Below are 9,455 nucleotides of genomic sequence, written 5' to 3' on the forward strand. Positions count from 1 at the left end.
TATGAAATACATAATTTTGTTCCTATTTTGTTGTTTTTTTGGGGGGCGTGTTAGAGTTGGATTCTGTTAGGTGGTCCTCAGAAAAATATTGGAAGATGAAGTGGTCCTTGGGCAGAAAAAGTTTGAGAAACACTGTTTTAGAGCATTTCTGAAATGTTCTGTAACAGTACAAGGTTTGTTATTAAACATGCCATCCTTGGTAAATTAAGAAAAAAATATAAACATTATCATAGATTTTGCCTTTTACCATGACAGAGAATAATCTCAGTACTAAATCTTTAATGCAATAGATTCATTAACCTAAAAAGCAAAGAATCCAAATCAGTGTTGTTGAAAGAAGTTTAATGGCGATGTTCTCAGCTCCCCGTTAATTAAAGACTGAGGCAGAAGGATGATTAAAAGTAAAGACCCCATTACATTCATATTGAAAATATAATTTAGTCATTTAGTTGCAATTAATGTTTATTTAAGCACAAAAACCCTATTTAGTGTCTTGGTATAGGATTTTTTATGTGCAAACCCTTTTACTTATAGCAAATTCGATGCTTCTGGCTGCATGTCAGATTTTACTCGAACTGAAACTTCACACGTATCCCAAAGACATAGGGGCTAACGTGCATGTTAACACTTCAACATTATCATTGTTCAACTAAACACAGTGGACGTGCATTGCCAGTAGCAGTGTTCATTTGGCACAGAGATATGAACACATACACATTTTGTCATTTTGACATTGATAAATAAGGCCTATAAGCCAGAATATTAATAATTTCCTTTCTTCGTCACCTCCCTGTGATCAAAAAAACTTTCTTGAATGGCTCTGAATGGTGCATATTTAAAGTGACCATTAATTCAAAGAGCAGTTTGTCATCTCTGACATATCATTCTCTTCAACTTGCTTTATATGGAAATATATAAGCGTCATGTGGAAGCATGCTAAAGCTTAGCACTATAAATAATACTGGTGTGTTGCTATTTGAAGAATGAACATCTGTTAATATGCATTATTACAAATTAATTAGTCCCTGTTTTTTGTGGCCTCCAGGATTGTTTGTTAAATTAACAAGTTTTCTTGGCTAAGCTAACGGTGTGACATTTAGCAGATGCTTTCATCCAAAGTAAGACAAAAGTAAGGCAAACAATAAAGCAATTTATAGGACCAAATAATGGGTCTAATAAAAGCCTGAAGCATACACTGAGATGCCAACACTTCCTCTAAATAGCTTCAGTCAAAACTTTGCACATGATCAGATGTAAACCGATAATTTTTGGCAGACATTTTTTTTTTATAAATTTGGGCTTTTATATCTTAGTTTTACAAGAGAGCAGCATGAAAATAATAATCAAAAGTAGATATAAATAATCACAAGTAGCCTAAATAGCAGCAGAATGTTAATTTTAGGGTCAACGATGCTTTAATATACTAATATATATATAAAACACATAAGGTCAGCATCAAATCACACTGAGAAACACACTCTTCATTCACATACAAGGGTGAATAAAAATTCAAAGTAAAGAATGTATATATGCTATTTATTTACTATTAGTTCCCTTAAACTAGCAAACATGAGCTCTTTGAATTTTTACATTTAGTATGTGTTTAAATGATTGTGTTTAGTATTGCCAATAGTCTTGATGTTTATGTTAAATATGAGCAGTTGCTGGCATTTGATGTTGAGTGAAGTTAATGCACGCTCCTCTTCCAGCTGGGAATATGCCAGTCAGCCGTCAGGAGTTACAGTGTGTTTTATTCTTAGCTGCTGCCTCTGGTCTCTCTCTCTCTCTCTCTCTCTCTCTCTCTCTCTCTCTCTCTCTCTCTCATCTTCACTTAAAACAACCCCCTTGTTCTGTCTTCAGCGTTTCCCTTTACTTTTTAATCATTTACATTCATTTTATCCTAGATTTTATTCTGAAATTTTAATCCTTGTGAACATATCCCACAGATGGCAAGAAATTAAGCAACATTTCATGTTCATCCACTGCTTCACTCTTGCGAACTCATTGCTGATTTAAATTGGTTCCCAGTTAATGGGACGTTTAATGAAGCTGCCCACAATGACTACCCAAAAACTGGATTGTAATACTTACAACCCATTCAGGAGAACTTGGAAACAATGAGCTGGTAAAGTAGTTTATCTAAACATTAATTTGTATCTGAATTTCCCTTTCACTTCTTTGTATAGCTTAATGTACATTTTTGATTCTCATTCTCATTAAATTGTCATGAAGACACATACAGGATTAAAATATACACTGATGAATACCTAATATACCTCTATTTACCCAAAATAAATTAACCTCAATGACGAATGCGGTCGACCAATGAGACCTCCAGATGATGCACCCGAAATCCTGGATGCATCCTGGAAAAAAGGTCACCCTACTACACTCACCTAAAGGATTATTAGGAACACCTGTTCAATTGTTTATTAATGCAATTATCTAATCAACCAAACACATGGCAGTTGCTTAAATGCATTTAGGGCTGTGGTCCTGGACAAGACAATCTCCTGAACTCCAAACTGAATGTCAGAATGGGAAAGAAATGTGATTTAAGCAATTTTGAGCATGGCATGGTTGTTGGTGCCAGGTGGGCCGTATGGAGCTAGAAGAGTCTCAATAAAGATAAATGCACACACTACATTCACATATGCACACACAGGATTCATAAATACACACGCAAGATACACAAATGCACACACAAAATTTAAGAAGCACAGAAGATTCACAAATGCACACAAAATTCAGAAATGCACTCAAAATTCAGAAATACACAACCAATTCAGAAATGCAAACAACATTAACAAATGCACTCAAGATTCACAAATGCACAGGACAAGATTCAGAAATGTATTTCTGATGCACACACAAATATATCTTGATTTACAAACTGTTTTTGGTCTGTGAACTTTACTGCATTTGAAGAAGAAGTTTACACAGCGTGATATGCACGTGGTGCGGGCACAAGCTAACGTTAGCGCGGTGGAGTTCTGTCTGGCAGTTGGTTGGTTGAGACCTCAACATGGCTTCTGGCAACCACAGGGGAACGGTATGTAGAACTTAAAGTGTTTAGCTAGTTATCTCCTTGTTATGAGATGTTGTTTAATTGTTAATGTTAACCGGTTTAATTGTGCAACTATCAACATAAGCTAGCGAGCTAGGCTAGCGCGACTGCATGCTATAATAGGGTCAGGCTAGTATCTTTCCATAATGTTGAAATTCTTGTGAATTAAGTGACTGTTTGACAGGGTCTGTCGCCCCAAGCCGAGGTAGCAGCTCGGGCTTTTGTGCAGTTATTGGCCCAGGAGCTGTCCTTGGCCCCAAACGAGGGAGAGAGAGTACAGCAGTCAGGGCTGGAGGCAGTCTTTTTGGGGTTTGGGGGGGTACTTAATTGTCATGTTAGTTTAATTGGCATGTTAGCTTAAATGGCATGAATGTTTAGGTGAAGAATGTTGCTAAAGCAGAAATTCACATAAAAATAGGGCTGCTTGATTATGACAAAAATCATAATTGCAGATTATTCACATTGATATTGTAATCATGATTATCTGTATTTGGTGTCCAAACATACGTCCGAAACGCACAAAAATAAGCACAAATGGATAGTTGTAATTGAGGCTTTTGGCGATTATAACAAGGAGATAACTAGCTAAACACTTTAAGTTATACATACCGCTCCCCTGTGGTTGCCAGAAGCCATGTTGAGGTCTCAACCAACATACTGCCAGACAGAACTCCACCGCACTAACGTTAGCTCGCGCCCGCACCACGTGCATATCACGCTGTGTAAACTTCTTCTTCTTCGGTTTTATTGGCGGTTGGCAAACCAACTTAAAGGTCATGTGATTGGCTTATAAGTAAACAATCCCCCACGTGGGGTGCGTTCTTGTAATTGGCTAAAACAAGGGAGATATCTGATTGGTTGCAGATCATTCCCATGTTTAAAAAAAGGCATTTGTGTGTCGAGCCAAGTCAGGGGAGTCTCAAAATTCACACACAAATGCAGTAAAGTTCACAGACCAAAAACAGCCTGCAAATCAAGACACACTTGTGTGTGCATCAGAAATACATTTCTGAATCTTGTCCTGTGCATTTGTGAATCTTGAGTGCATTTGTAAATGTTGTTTGCATTTCTGAATTGGTTGTGTGTTTGTGAATTTTGTGTGCATTTGTGAATTTTGTGTGCATTTGTGAATCTTCTGTGCTTCTTAAATTTTGTGTGTGCATTTGTGAATTTTGTGTGCATTTGTGTATCCTGCGTGTGTGTTTATGAATCCTGTGTGTGCATATGTGAATGTAGTGTGTGCATTTATCTTTATTGAGACTCTTCTAGCTCCATACATGAGATGTCATTTTCAAATAATGCCCGTCAACATTGCATTTTATTATTATTGTTATGTGTTTTTATATGAACATAAAAAATGCGTTGGTCTCGCAAAGAATTCTTTTTCATCCTGATGATTAATTAATTTAGTTATTATCGAAATTTAGTGGTTCAGTTGTGTCTCACTTTGAGGTCAGATGAGCATCTGGTGAAGGTTTGGCTTCCATGGCCTTTAAAAAGAACGTTTTAGCCATTTTGTTAACATTTTCACATGACATTATGTATGACTGCATCTTCGTGATGTGCACAGTGTGTTAACCACAATGGCTTATTTGTGCTCCAGTTCACTCAGCACAGATCAGCAAATATCCTTGTGTAAAAATATTAAATAATTAATCTGTATTCCTATTGAGTAACAGCACTCATGCCTGGGGTGGTATTTTAGGTCAAAGTTGAAAAAATGAATAAAACATCCTAATATTTTCATTTCATATGTGCTCTCTCTTTTTGCTCCACAGAAAGAATAAGTGTGTTTTCACCTGCTGTTTCTCTCTCTTTCTTCTCCAGTGGATATTAAAGACTGTGAAATATTGACGTTGCAGACTGGCAAGTGCTGTGAAATTACAGAAGAGCTGTGGAGGTGAAACTATCTACGACCTGATACATGATATATTTCATAAAGTGGGTTTTTTTAAGAATATAAAGGTTCTTTAAAGAAATAAAAAAAAACTTGTAATGTTTTATAACTCATTACTTTAGAGAATTAGAGGCATATTTTTGCTTTTATTATTTTCATTAATATCATCAGAAAGTAAACAAAATTATATAAGGGCTGTCAACAGCCCCAAACCTAAACACAACCTGTGGAAATCATCTGGGGTGTATTCCAGAAAGCAGGGTTAACTTACCATCAGATTAACCCCGAACTTTGGGTTGATCAACCCCAAACTTGCTTACTCGGGGTATGTCGGTTCCAAAACACAGTTTAAGAGTTAGTTCAATCAACTCGCTGAAAGTAACCCAGAGTTAAAGCGCGCTCACGGTAACAACATAAAGGCATTGTCAATGGATCGCAGATTTCAAGAGTCACCATGGAAACGTCAGAGAACTTAAAAGTTTTTAAATGAGAAATAACATTATAAACCAATATTTTCTGGCAAAATCAACGTTTTATAATCGGCTTAGAAGTGCGTGATTACAAAACAGATAAAATTAATTAATTAAATAATTAATACGAACCTACTTTACCCCATTTAAGTCCAATATTGTATGTGTCTCAACGAAAATACACACAATATTATTTAAAATAATCTAAAACAATCTAAAATAATTAATATAGTAAAAATAATCATAGATTTTATATATGATTGTAAACATATGAATTATGAATATCTTTTCCCTTGTGAAAAGTAACAAAGGTTTTACTACAGTAAAAAAACATGGTTACAGTAAAACCATGGTAACCACAAAATAACCATGGTTTTCAAAAAACATAGTTAAACCATGGTTAGTGTAGTAAAACTATACATCAATAAAACCATGGTTAATTTCATAAGGGTTGTGGCACATAAAGTGCAAATCTGTCATAAGGCTTATTTAAAGTTTTTTTTAGATATGATTGTATTGTGTAGGCATTAAATGCATTATGATAATATTCACTGTACTTATTTTACTTCTGCTCCTTTGGGTGACCCTGTTTAGTTTTAGGACTTTCCTTGTATGACACTGTGTCACCATCTTTTTTAACATTTACTGATAGCTGATAGATTAATGCACTCTCTTTTATTTGCAAAGCTTCCTTACAGTCCTTACAGATTTTCAATAATGTTGTGTAATGCTTTTTATTACACTACACTGTAATGCCTTTCATTACACTTCATTTGCATTGGACCATTAGGATCTGCTGTGACAGAATTGGAGAATAGAAATGTTACATTAGTGTCAATAGTAACATGTTGTAATATGTCCTTTATCATCTAATATATGCAAATATCTCAATTTCCTTTTGCTCAAAAATGATAGCTCTGGAGAGCAGCTACAAAAGGCCCATTTTAAAGAAATAAAGGTGATTTAGAAAAACACCAACTATAGATCAAATGTAGAGAGAGGGCTAAGGATCTGCATGTTTAAGAAATAAATATTATACTATGAAATATATATTTATAATTTCATTTAATTGTGTACATGATTCTAGCTGATAATAGAAAATCTCTGACCACTATGCCATTTCTGTGATTCAATATAGTGTTTCACCTAATGAAGTCTGTGCTTCACCTGTGTCATTCTGTGGGTCAGTGTTAAATCATGCCTGTGCTTCATGGGTGTCATTCTGTGGGCCAGGTCAGATGCACATGCCTATCAGAGACTGCAGCCAGGGGTAACTTCTGTCCCTCAGTAATTATTATTATGATAGGCATCATGTGTTTCTATTCGTTATACCCATTTACTGTAACATTGCCACATTGTCACTTAAGTAACATAGGTTAAGATTCATTAATGACAATGTATTTGCACACACATTTATTATAACTTTAGATTCAACTCAAATTATCTAGTAAGTGAAAGATGAGGTTATTTATGAATTGACAAAATTGATATGGAAATGTACTTTATTGTTAACATTAATTAACTGATGGAATTGTGTTTCATACATCCACTGATATTTGGAGATATATTAATAATGAACATAATTAAATGTATAGTATTTAGTCCGAACACAAATATGAATACATTTTTAATTAAATTTAATTAATAATTAAATTTATAGTAATTAGTCCAATCACAAAATCAATCCATGTCATTAAAAAAATAGTTTCTTTAAAAAAAATTCATATCACACATTTTTTTAAGACAGCAATAAATATTCGCGACTGTAAATGTAATAAAATAAAATAAATGCTTTAACATTGTAATATTATGCAAAATATATGCTTCCACGCCCGCTGTACACTCGTCATAAGTACACGCATGCGCAGACTTCCTCCGGAGCCTCGTTTTATTAACTAAAATGAACTTACCTTGCAACATAACCTGCTCCGGAGCAGGTTATCTTCAGAGAGTCAGTTGCTATGGTTACTTACATAACCCGAAAGTTACCTCCGTTTTTGGAACCGAAAGCAGAGGTTATCCGCTTACTTACTCCTAAACTTACCCGGGTAAGCCACATAACCAGCTTTCTGGAATACACCCCTGGTATGGCTTGTTCCCTTGTTATCATGTATATATTCAGTGTTTATGACAGTCTGAACAGTTCTGAAATATATTTCCATTCATATTTTTATGCAGGCACCAGACTGAAAGGAATGTTTTTGTTTTGCACGGTAATAAGAGAGAGTTAAGGGAGGAATTCCAAACACAAACATTGTGAAATAGCAGCAAAGTTATTTCGTTTCACACCCGTTTGTTGCATATGCCCGAAAATGAGATTGCATAAACAGTTTAGCTTTAAGATAAGGGGCAGGTTTGAAATCCTAAGAGCCTAACACAACAAACTTTATGAAACCCCTCTCTATAGCCAAACCCAAAATCGAAATGTTGGCAAATCAATTATGTGTTTCTCCTCCATTTAATACTGAGCCATTGTTCCTTCAGCACTCCAAAGCCTTCGGGTTGGACTGAGACTCACTGATAGCAGAATCTTAACTCTGCAGGACGAGGTACATTTGTGCACAAACAAGCATACAGAAAAATACACAACCCTCAATTCCCTCGACCTGAATCCACATAAGCGGTGGGCTTTATCAAACTGCTGAGCTCTGGACTTGAGCAGGTTCAGTGTCGAGTATTTCTGGTGAATCCCACTCAATAGCAGCTCTGTCAGGCCCGAGGCGAAGACATGTCTACTTTGTCCTTAGATACATACGACTGTGTGGCTTGTCCTCACTTCACAGAGCTACTCTGCAACTTTTTTAGGAATCAGGGAGGAAAGCTGACTTCCAGGCGTGGTTGCATGCGGGTCTACTGGAGCAAAAAAAATTGTTAACATCGCATACTAATAAATAACGTTGTGAAAAGGTGCCATTGATATTTTTAGAAACTCCTTTAACCTGATCTTGAATTTTGACTCATTTATTTTTTTTTATGATATTTTGACTGAAAATAAGGTACCACACAGAGCATGTTTTTTAGGTTACCTGAAAACATTTCCACAGTGCAATTTGGACATATTTATGTTTAGTTCTGCCACTTGCACTCCAAGTAAACCAACTTGGCTTACTCAAAGGGAGCTTGAACTGAGGGTCTGCTTGAGGACCAAGTTCAACCCGTCCTCAACCACCCCCAAAAAAGAATCTTTTCTGTCGCTGGGGTGATACCAAGGGGCAACCTTCTGGTCTCTATCGTGAAGCCAACACGGGACTTAAACTGCAATTCTCAATCAATCCCATAGACCTCTATGTTAAAATGCACAACTTTACAGTAGAAATGAATATCAACCTGGTAAAAGTGTGTTGTTGGTCTAACTTGGATCATTAACATGTACTAATACACACTTACACACCAAAGGAAATGCAAAATCATGAATTGGGTGCTACCGCCAGACCCAGAAATCAGCTAAATGGATTCCAAAACGATAAAAATCAAATGTTTAACTCTAGGCGAGCTGGAAAATGAGCATATTTAAAAAAACTGGATTGTGGTACAAAATTGATCCTTAAAGGTACACAATAGGTCCTTATATAATATTTAGCTCAAAACTTTCAACTTTTAATGTGTTGTATATACCCATAAAGGTACAAAAAACATACTGTTTTACACTTTTTTCTGACAGTGTATGTTTAGAACCCATTGTTGCTTCATGTATCACAAAGAAAAGAAATACTTCTGAGTGCATTAAAATCTTCAAAGACGAGAGGAGTTGGCCAAAGCTATCTTTTAATAAAAAAAATTATTCATACATTTGTATGTGTCAGTATCAGTTTCAAAGCATCCTGGACATCATCAAGTGCCAAAAACCACAAACTTTGCTCTGAAAATGATTTTAATGATCCTCTTTATCATTATAGTTATTTTGTGGAATCTGCTTTTCTCTTAAATTCAGAACAATTTTTAAAAATTAATTTAATAGTAATAATTTTTGTCCATAGAGTAAACACCCATCAACACATTCTGTGTACAATGTGTGTAGGCC

Source organism: Misgurnus anguillicaudatus, chromosome 16 (genome assembly GCF_027580225.2).
Source record: "Misgurnus anguillicaudatus chromosome 16, ASM2758022v2, whole genome shotgun sequence".
NCBI classification, from domain to species: Eukaryota; Metazoa; Chordata; class Actinopteri; order Cypriniformes; family Cobitidae; genus Misgurnus; species Misgurnus anguillicaudatus.